At 37.6% G+C, this 11,585-nt stretch overlaps 1 pseudogene; it reads right to left on the reverse strand.

Moving 5' to 3' along the window:
* The window catches only part of LOC121146256, a 33,829-nt pseudogene extending 22,372 nt beyond the window's left edge, over positions 1-11,457 (reverse strand).
* Between the last annotated feature and the right edge of the window lie 128 nt (positions 11,458-11,585).

The following is an 11,585-nucleotide window of genomic DNA, read 5'->3' on the forward strand; positions in this document are numbered from 1 at the left end:
TGGGATTCTGGAAGCGAGTGCAAGGCAAGGACTTTAGCTGCTTGGCTACCACGCTGGGCCCAATAGCACTTAATCTTAAATACTTGCATTTGAAGTAGTTTTGTGAAAACTGCCCCCTCCCTGTATTGTTTTTGGTTTTTTGGGCCTGTTTCTAAGAAAAGGGTGAAATATAATCTTAATTGGTTTATCAATGTGCTTGGTCAAATGTGTTTATCATATGGCTCAAGTCTGGTTTGTACTGATCTTCTGTGAAGGTGTTCTGTTGTAGTTGAAAGTGAATGACTGAAGCCACCAACTATTTTTTTAAATGTGATTTTTTACTTTATGATGCAATTCCATAGGTTCTGTGATTTCCCTTACTCCCTCCCCACACTCCCTCACCCACCACTGATTTCCCCTCTATTTTTACGATAAACAGTCAGAAACAGTCATAAATTTATCACTCTGCTATCTAAGTGTATTCTGACATTGTGGATACGGACAATGGCAGAGAGTCCAGCATCCTATTGTCAAGATATATTTAACAGTTTCATTGGGAGTCCATTTTTGATTTGGAAATAGAGATACATAGTGTATTATATCCTCACATCTGGATATGAGAGTCTCTGTTACACAGTTACTATACATACCTTTAAATGAATAGCCATAAAACAAGATCAACAGCTGGGATAGAGTTGAAAAATTTACAGGACCATAAAGTTAAATAACATGCTACTGAATGACCAATGCATCAATGAAGAAATGAAAAAAAAAAAAAACCTTTTGAGAGCAAACAATGCTACTCTATGATCCATGAGTCATTAAAAAATTTAACAAGATAAAGGAAATTATTTTTAAGAAATTAACATAAAAACAAAAATGCCAAAAACTGCTAATTGCAGCAAAAACAGTATTAAAAGGGCTATTGATCCTGTATTTTGCATGAAGTTTGCCTTACATCAGAGAGAACATATGGTGTCTGTCCTTTTGGGATTGACTTATTTCACTGAGCATAATGGTCTGTAGTTGGTAACATTTGGTTGCAAACTGTAGAATTTCATTCTTTTTGACATGTAGCAAGTGGTGAAAGTGGACATCCATGTCTACCTTTAGATCTTAGTGGAAAAACTTCTAATCTTTCCCCATTTAGTATGATGCTGGCATTGGGTTTTATGTTGCTCTAACTGTGTTATAGAATGTTCCTTCTATGCCTATCTTGCAGAAGGTTTTTAACATGAAGTGGTGCTGGGTTTTATCAAATGCCTTCTCTGCATCTAGTGTGATGATCATATGGTTTTTGTTTTTCAACTTTTTGATGTGGTGTATCACATTTATTGACTTGCGAATATTAAACCATCCCTGAATGTTAGGGATGATCCCATTTGGTCCAAGTGAATGATCTGCCTGATGTACTGTTGGATCCTGCTGACTAGTATTTTGTTGAGGATCTTTGCGTAAATGTTCTTCAGGGACATTGGCTGTCATATTTTTTTTTTGTCCTGTTATGTCTCCATCTAGCTGTGGTATTAAGGTGATATTGGAAGTTGCCAACTATTAGTGAGTTGTTTATTTATGTATTCAAATCTGTCAGTTTTATTTCATGTATTTTTAGGGGGTACATATATATTATTGTAGTTACATATTTGTGATGGATTACTTTTTTATCGCAAGATTGTTTTACCCAGAAGTGATTTTTATTGTTTTCAAAAATTTTAAGGATTTATTTATTTATTTTGTAAGTTAGAGTTACGGATAGAAGGCCATCTTTCACCCAATCATTTACTTTCCATATGGCTGCAGTTGGTAGCACTGGGTCAGGCCAAAAACAAGAGCCAGGAACTTTATCCAGCTTTTCACATAATTAGCAGGAGCCCTAAAACTTGGTTCATCCTCCACAGATTTTTCCCAGGCTACCATACCAGGCTTGATCAGAACTGGAGCAACTGGGAAATGAACCAGTACCCACATGGGATGCTGGTGTCTCAGGTGGCAGCTTAATAAACTATGCTACAATGCTGCTGCCCCATGGGTCATCTTCTTTAATTGTATTTTCATGGGGATATATTTTTAAAATATTTTTTAATTTTAATTTTTCATGATACATTTCAGGGATTTCCCCTCCCAGCCTTCCTATTTCCCCTCTGTCCCCCACATTGTTTTCTCCTATATTATAGCTCAGCAACTGTCATGAGTCCATCATTCTGCTATTTAAGTGTATCGTGACATTGTAGGTATAGATAATGGTAGAAAGTGTAGTATTGTATTGTCAAGATATTTAATGATTTCATTGGGAGCCCATCTTTTATTCATGAGTAGAGATGCATACTGTGTTGTATCTTTGCTTCTCAGTATGTTATTCTCCACTATACAGTTGCTCTAGATAAAAATAAGTGTACATGTGTATGTATGTTCACCTATACATCTATTGATCTTATATTTTGCATGAAGGTTGCCTTATATCAGAAATAACACATTCTCTTTTAAAAAAAAGATTTATTTATTTTTATTGGAAAGGCAGATTTATAGAGAGAAGCAGAGACAGAGAAAGATTTTCTGTCTGCTGGTTCACTCCTCAAATGGCTGCAACAGCCAGAGCAGAGCCCATCTGATGCCAGGAGCCAGAAGCAGCTTCCTGTTCTTCCATGCCGGTGAAGGGTCTCCAGACTTTGGGCTGTTCTCTAGTGCTTTCCCCTCTGGAAGCAAGGAGCTGGATGGGAAATGGAGCAGCCAGGTCATGAATCGGCACCCACATGGGATCCTGGTGCATGAAAGGCAAGGATTTAGCCACTGAACCTTCTCACTACACCTGTGAGTTTTCTTTTAAGGTTTTTTTTCCCCCCTCATGTTAACATAAAAACCATTCCAGCTCACACTCTGGATTCTCTCCTTTTCTTTAAAGATTTTTAGTTCTTATGTAAAACAGTTACAGAGAGGAAAGAGAGAGAGAGAGAGAGAGAGTGTCTTCCATCCATTGGTTCATTCCAAAAATGGCTGCACTGGAGACAATCCGCATCCAGGAGCTTCTTCTGGGTCTGCACATTGTGGGTACATGCACATGGGTACATGGTTTGAGGGTCCAGACTATCATTTGCTGCTTCCCCAGGCCTGCAAGTTACTGTGATGGCCCCTACCTGACAACTTTGTCATAAACTTTGAGTTTTCTGAAAGCTGATTAAGTTAGGATTTCTTCTACTTTTTTTCCTGCTATACATTTTTTTAACTTTACCTTTGTACTTTTAAACATGCTGCTGATTTTTACAGTCTGATTTTCATTGTTAAATTATGTTAATATTTGCATCTCCTCTTCAAACACTTGGGGAGTGAATTAGGGAACGGAAGAACTTCTCTGTGTGATTTCCCCCCTCTATCTCTAATTCTGCATTTAAAACAAATGAACGAGCAAACAAATAAAACTTTTATAAGGAAAATATTTAAGAGTCCAGCGTGGTAGCCTGGTGGCTAGGTCCTCGCCTACACACACCTGCATCCCATATGGGTGCCAGTACTTTCCCTGCTGCCTAGGGAAATCCAATCCAGCTCTCTGCTTGTGGCCTGGAAAATCATTTGAGGATGGCACAAAGCCTTGGGAGTCTGCACCTGTATAGGAGACCCAGAAGAAGCTCTGGGCTCCTGGTTTCAGATTGGCACAGCTCTGGCCGATGTGGCCTCTTGGAGGTTGAATCAAGGAAGGAAAATCTTCCTCTCTGTTTCTCCTCCTCTCTGTATATCTGACTTTCCAATAAAAATAAGATAAATCTTAAAAAAAGAAAATATTTAAATGTGTAATCCTCTTTTTAATAATCATATGCTAACTGAACTTCCGTAATAAAATAAATATAATTTATGAGAGTGTTCAATCAGAGACCAGTAGTATATACCATTGTTATTTATCTTTTTATATATCAATGAACTAAGGATCAGAATGACAGGCCAAAGTTTAGGTGGGATGCGGAGCTAGGAGTATGGTAAGTTTTGTTCTCTCTGTTACCCTTCTCAGAGTCTCTAGTGAAGAGACAGTGGCACTCAGTCATCTCTGGCCACACATCCAGCAGTTTTTCTCAGTTTGTTAGTTCCTAGTAGGAAGCCAGATCATTCTAGGTATTTCGTCTTCCTGCCTGTGCTCTCACAGGAAAATATTTAAGAAAGGATTCTCTTTTTAAGAGCACCAGGAAAATGATATGAAATGTCTTTTTACATACTAGTACCAATCAGGAAAGCGTGACAGATGGGAAATTAGGAAGTTTGGGGACCCTTGATGTATTCCATAATTAATTGTAGAATTATGCTTCTACAGGCCCAGCATGATAGCCTAAATGGCTAAAGTCCCATCTTGCATGTGCCAGGGTGACATATAAGCCCTGGTTAGTGTCCTGGCTGCTACACTTCCCATCCAGCTCCTTGCTGTGGCCCGAGAAAGCAGCTGAGGGTGGCCCTAAGTGTCCCTAAGTGGCCCGGCACCCACATCAGAGACCTAGAAGAAGCTCCTGACTCCCGGCTTTGGATTAGCCCAGCCCCAGCCATTGGGGCCCTTGGGGAGTGAATCGGTGAATGGAAGATCTTCCTCTCTGTCTCTTCCTCTCTCTGTAAATATGAGTTTCCAACAAAACAAAAATAAATCTTTTAAAAATTCTGTAAACAAAAATGTATCTAAGGAATTAGGCTTCTAGGAAGCAGGCTTCTTATTCATTAGTACTGGTTAGGAATGATACCAGTTCCCTCATAACAACTACCCTTGCAATACTTCACATAGAAGAACTTTCCATCTGAGTAACTTCTAGGCACTGGCACTGTAGTCCAAGGTAAGCCTTTGTCACTGCACCTCAGACACCTTTGAAGACTAATGGCTGCATTCCATTAATCTTGACTATTTGCTGCCATGTTAAAGTGAAAGACTGGGGCTGGTTTCTATGCACAACCACTTCATTCTCTGAAAAAAATTTTTCCTTACCTATACTGACTTATTGGAGACAAATTCTCTTGCTCAGCATTTTCTCTACATTTTACTCTTTTCTGCCATTCCCTCTTCCCCCCTAAGGCCTGTTTATTTTCATTGGAAAGCAAGATTTGCATAGAAGTAGAGACAGAAAGATATTCCATCTGCTGGTTTACTCCCCGAATGACCATAATAGCTGAAGCCAGGAGCCAGGAGCTTCTACTGGGTCTCCCAAGTGAGTGCATGGATCCAAGGCTTTGGACCATCCTCTACTGCTTTCTCAAGTCAGAGCAGAGAGCTACATGGGAAATGAAGCAGCCAAGACATGAACCAGTGCTCATATGGATTCTGGCATTTCAAGGGAGAGGATTAGTTAATTAAGCCATGGCACTGGGCCAATGCCATTCCATTTTCCAAACTAAAAGATTCTTTGTACCCAAATTGTTTGTAATTGTATTTTTTCCTAAAGATTTATTATTTTTACTGAAAAGGCAGATTTAGAGAGACAAGGAGAGACAGAGAGAAATATTTTCCATCTGCTGGTTCACTCCCCAGATGGCCTTATGGCTAGAACTGAGCTGATCCAAACCCGGGAGTCAGGAGCTTCTTCAGGGTTTCCTATGTAGATGCTGGGTCCCAGAGTTTTGGGTCACCCTCCAGTTCTTTCCCACCCAGAAGCAGGGAGATAGAAGGTAACTGGAGCATCCAGGACATGAACTGGTGGTTATATGGGATTCCAGCATTTGCAAGGTGAGAATTTAGCCTTATAGTTCTATGTTTTGTGTTTCTGATCTCTTCTCTCAAAACTCTTGGAAACAGATGGTGTTGCTTAAGCTCCCCTCCAACCCCTCTCTGAACTAAATAAGGCAGGATTTAAATAAGAAAAAAAAATTCTCTGGTTTCAGATTTATTTTAAACATCAAACCCAGATGTTCCAGTTTATCCAGATGTCATTAAATGAATGAGTTCAATTTTCCATTACTCTGTAAGACATAATTCAGAGTTATGAAATGGCATGCCACAAAAGCATTTTTTGAGTACTCAAAAAAAATCAGTGTTTAGCTATCTCGTAAATTTTGGGGAATAATTCTCTAAAACCCCTGCTTTTGTCCTTATTAACTACTAAATTGTGTCCTCTTAGAATTCATATGTTGACGCCATAAGACTCTCTCAATCCCCACCACCAATTTGATCATATGTGGGGAAAGGAGTCTTCAGAGGTAATTAAAATTAGTTGATCTCCCAGGGCAGAACCCTAATAAGAAAAGCTCTTTCATAAGCTGAGGAGCCAAACTCTATTTCTATCCTTCTCTTTCTGCTTCATTAGAAGGTATAACAAGAAGGCATCCATCAGAAAGCTATCCAGATTCTCACTGAAGATAGAGCAAAGTTCTAAACATAAGAGCCGAAACCACCAAGTTACTAGAGGAAAATACAGGGGAAACACTGGAACATACAGGCATAGTCTAAGATTTTTTGGCTAAGAACTTAGAAGCAGAGGCAATACAAACAAAAAATTAGCAAATAAGACTACATAAAGAAACTTCAGGACAACAGAGGAAATGAAGAAAGTGAAGAGGCAAGTAACAGAATGAGAAAATACGTTCAATTCATGCATCTGAAAAAGGATTGGTATCCAACATATTTGAGGAGCTCAAGAAATTCAACAACAGCAAAAACAAAAATACTCTAAGAAAGGGAAAAGGGGTGTGAACAGGCATTTTTTTCAGAGTACAAAATACAGATAGTTGACACATAAGAAAATGCTCAGGCTCACAAGCTATCAGGAAAATTCAAATAAATACCATCATTGGGTTTCACATTCAACCAGTTAGAATGGTATCTTTCAAAAATCAAAAATAACATGCTGGTGGAGAGAAAGACACCCAAATACGCTGCTGGTCGCAATATGAAATAAGAAAACAATTATAATTATGGAAGATAGAAAGTACAGAGATTCCTTAAAAGACTAAAGATATATTTACAATATGAGTTGGCTATCTCAATCCTGGAAATATATCCAGGGAAATGAAATCAGGAGGTTGAAGAGTTAGTGGTGCCCTTTTATTTATAGTAGAGCAATTAATAATTGCTAAGATATGGAATCAGCATAGATGTCCATCCATTGATTACTAGATAAAGCCAATTTTTTTATAAATATATATGATGGAATGCTACTCAGCCACAAAGCAAATGGAATCTTGTCATTTGCAATATGATGGATGCAAGTGGAGATCATTATGCTTAGTGAAATAAGCCAGACTAAAAAAGACACACATCATATATTATCTCTCATTTTTGGTAGCTAATATATAAGGCACAAGCAAATTATATCTATATATAGATATGTGCAAAATTGACATCTTGGAATGTATTATAGCCCTTGTGTATATTCCTACTGAAGTGGATTTTCTATTTGTTACTTGTTGACCTTTTTATACAGTGGAGCATTAGGCCTTTAAATTATAAAGCAAATTAAAAATATGTTATTGGAAAAATTTAAAAAGACTTCGCGTGCACTGGTGGATGAGGATTGGTTGGGCCTTGCCACAGCATGAGATTGCAGAGGATGGCACTGGGGCAAATTCTGTTAAGTTAAACTCCAGAACCACCTGGAGAGTGCATAATCCTGGAGTTGGAGAGGCCTAGTAGAGAGATAATGGGCACCTCCCTCGTGGGTAATCACTCCCACTGAAGAGCACTAAAACCAACAGAGGCAAGAGTGACTAGACAGAAAGGCACCTGCCAGTATGTGTGTGGGCTGGATAGCAGGTTGGTTGAGTTGAAGTAGACTTCAATGCCCATTGACATGTACCAGAGCTAAATGGGATGTGGGACAGACTGAACAAGCCTGCGCTACATACTGGCATGCATGGGAACCAGGGTAGTGGGGCAGGCCTGGTGGGGGTTATGGAGAGTCACCCCAACTAGGCTGCAGCTCCCACTGGTTTGCATGAGGGTCAAGAATGAAGTGGGCAGTATCGGGCTGGACTACAGCACCCATTGGTTCAAGTGGAACACAGGGCTGGAAACAGAATTGACCCAGCAATTGCAACCACCAGCATGTGCTTAAGCTGATTGGGACGACGGACTGTGCCAACCCTGTACTGGCAAGCACACACAAAAATCAGGTCTGGGATCACCTCAAATGAAGCTTCTTTGGGGATCCCTCCAACTGAACAGCTTATCTCAGAGCCCCAACCATGAAGAGACTATGTCAGCCAGTGGATTCTGAATAGGTTTCATTGTGCTTGGAACGGCAAGATTGGCAGCTATTCAGAACTGTTGAACTGTCAAAGCTGCTTGAGCAGGACTCTCGGAGCTTGCCTCACATTGGGGACGTGTGAAGGGTCGGAGGCTGGATGTGGCTTCTTCATTTGTTTCTCCCCTGACCCCAGATACAGGGAGAAAATGATGATATTAGTGTGGAAACAATGGTATTACGCACTTTCCTGTAGCCCTTGACCCTTTGTATGCTAATCAACTAAGTAAGATTATTGAAAAAAAATTTTTTTAAAGAAAAAAATGAAGAGGAAGAGAGTAAAACATTATAATCTTAGAATCACATCTGTGAACTGCATGAAATCTGTTTTCTTTGTGTTAATAAAACATTAATAAAATAAATTGAACTTGAATTGATCAGCAGCTTTTGGACTTCCTCTGTTCAGAACTGTGAGAAGATAATTTTCTGTTTGCTTAGCTTATGATATTTTGCAATGGAAGACCAAGAAGGTGAGAGTATTCGTGGTGTGCTAATCTTTCGGCCTCTTGGCTCAGTTTTGGTAATATTCAACACATTGGTTTATATGAGTAATTATCATTTATCTAATAGATTTTATAAATAAATTAGACGGGAAATTTATTGACAGATTTAAAAAAATAAGTAAGCCAAAGGCTATAGCTACATGCCATATCCTGTGAGTAATATATTCTACCACGTCTGAACACCAACTCTCCTCTCTGGTTGGATCAAAGTTTTGGAGAATAATTTCTAATTTACTCAAAATGTTAAAAAGCATCACTGAGTTTTTGTTTTATAAAATAGTGACTTTAAAATTTTTCGTTGAGGGTAAAGCATTCGTACGGAAAAATCTGCAAAATCTGGCTGAACAATTTGATGAACTTTATTATAACTATTGCCTCTTAGCCAACACTCAACTAATGCATCTGCGTCTGTGGCAGACTCCCTCATGCCCTGAACTGCTGTATTCCAGAGTTAACTGTTGGCTGTCTTGGATCACCATAGATGAGCTTTACCTTTTCTTGAACATCATATAAAGGTAGTCATATGAACAACACGTTAGTATTTGTGACATTCATCTATATTGTTACTTTTGCAACAAGGCTTCTGTTTGGTTCATGTTCACATATATTTTATTGTATATTTAATTTTTTATTGAATGTACATGTAATAGTTTATTTTTCATACTACTATTTGTTGGTATGTTTAATATGGAGAAAGTGATAGTAGCAGTATATGTTGTGATGTTTGTGTTTTATATTGACATCATGCCAGCTTTTTAATTTCTTTTTCTTCTTATATCTATGCATGCATTTCTCCTTGGAAATTTAAAGTTGGCTTCTTGGGATAATAGAGGCTTTTGAGTCTTTATCTAGTTTGATAATTTTTTATTTTATTTTAAAATTCTTATGGAAGATGGCATTAAACAAAGACAACTTCATTTTAGTATAAAAATAATTACTTCTTGTCACCTGTAAGTCTAATCTACTTCTATTATGCAATTTTTAATATAGAGGATTGGAATCTGCTACTTGCAAATCTTGTCTCTGTGTCCCTTTGATCTTTGACCATTTCCTATTTTATTTTGCAGTATTTACTTACTACCGTTTTGATGACTAGAGAATTAATAGAAATATCCCTAGTTTGCATCGCAGCATTGGTGATTAGATCTTCAATTTTTTAATTTATGTCAGTCTTCTTAAAAATCTGTAATCTTATTTCATTGATTGCCCCTATTTTCTCCTTTCAGTGTAAGTGCTGCAATCGTTTTAGTATTTATTGAGTGATTTCTAAATGCAAGATTGTATTATAAACTGTGAGTAATATTCTGTCTTCCAGGAACACAGGACTTATCCTGTGGTTTTGAAGGTTTCTTTGTGGTCCTAACTGGAAACAGATGGTTGGTCTAGAAGAAATTGCTTTCTATAAATACCTTCAAAACTCAAGTCTCTGCTTTCACAAATTTCTTGGTGATCTTAAAAATTCACTTTATCACTGGGATTCATGGAAGAACTCTTTAACAAAGAAATCATAGTGACCTGTACAAAAACATAGTTGTTTTGCTCAGAATAACCAGTAATTATGATCAATAAGTCTTTTTGATCATCAAAATACCTTTTCTTCAAAGTGTTACATCATTTCCTAGAAAAAGGCAGACAATTCCATGAATTATACATGTGCTATTGACTTCAAAGTTAAAATTTCTTCAATGTCTCTATCTTTGTTAGCATTGTATGTATTAGCAAGTTAGTGTGGATATTACTGACTCATAAATATTCCTGGACTTCTCATTGCATGTCTGTCATGCAAGGAAGTAAAGTTGGGTAGCTGAGTAGTTGAAGTAGAACTCTGACTTGGGTATTTGGGCTAGTGCTGGATCTCATGTTTTCTGGGGTATCAATTATCAGAAGGAGTCTCCTCTTGCTGCTTCTCCTTCAATTTAGCTTCTAGTGATTGTAGGTAAAGGATTAAGCAAAGAAGAATTTGCCTTTATAGTTAAACCTTAACTATGTTAGATGTGGACATGTACAAATATTAACAATGTCTATACTCTAAACATCATGGTTTAAAAATCGCTTTTCAAGGAATTTCTTCCCCACAATTTTAAGTAACAATGTTACACTCATATAGCTATGTTAACAGATAACCCTTTTTATTTAAAGAATATTTTATTTTTATGTATTTGAAAGGCAGAGAGACAGAGAAGTGGAGAAAGAGCTTCTCTCTGCTGGTTAATTCTTGAAATTTTCACAACAGCCATGGATGGGCCAGGCTGGGCCAGGAATTCAACTCTGGTCCCCCACACAAAGGGCTTGGACCCAAGTGTTTGAGCTATTGTTTGCTATCTCCCAGAATACACACATTTGCCATTATTAGAATTGAAAATAAACCAAGACTCAAACCTGGGCACTGTGATAAGGGATACAGAAATTCCAAGTGACTTATTCAGCACTGTCTCCCTGTATTATTATTTTAATAACTATAAAATACTATCTTGTGTGAATACTTTAACCTTTGTTTTATTGATGAACTTTAAGATATTATCTTTTAAATAAATAATAATACATGAAGCACATGCACACATCTATATGTGTGCATCTGCTGATATAAGTGGAATAGCTGAGTCAAAGAATATGAGCATTTAAAACATTGGCTGATACTACAAACCACCTTTTACAGAATTTATATCTCTTCGCTTATGGATAGTCTTCTCCACTTTCTGTTTCTCTTCACCCTCTTGATGCTGTGTATGATGAAGGCATTTGTTTCTTACAAATTCAATTGCATTAAAGTATTTCCACATTATGATACTAATTACCATTTTAAAGACCATGGATGAGCATTTTGTCTTGTTTCTAAGACTCTTATGTTTATATACATTGCCAGATTTCTGTTGAGTGGTTTATTATTACTGAGTGTGAAGTGCTCTAT

Source organism: Ochotona curzoniae, unplaced genomic scaffold, assembly GCF_017591425.1.
Source record: "Ochotona curzoniae isolate NIBS_2020 unplaced genomic scaffold, NIBS_Ocur_1.0 scaffold_3890, whole genome shotgun sequence".
NCBI lineage: Eukaryota > Metazoa > Chordata > Mammalia > Lagomorpha > Ochotonidae > Ochotona > Ochotona curzoniae.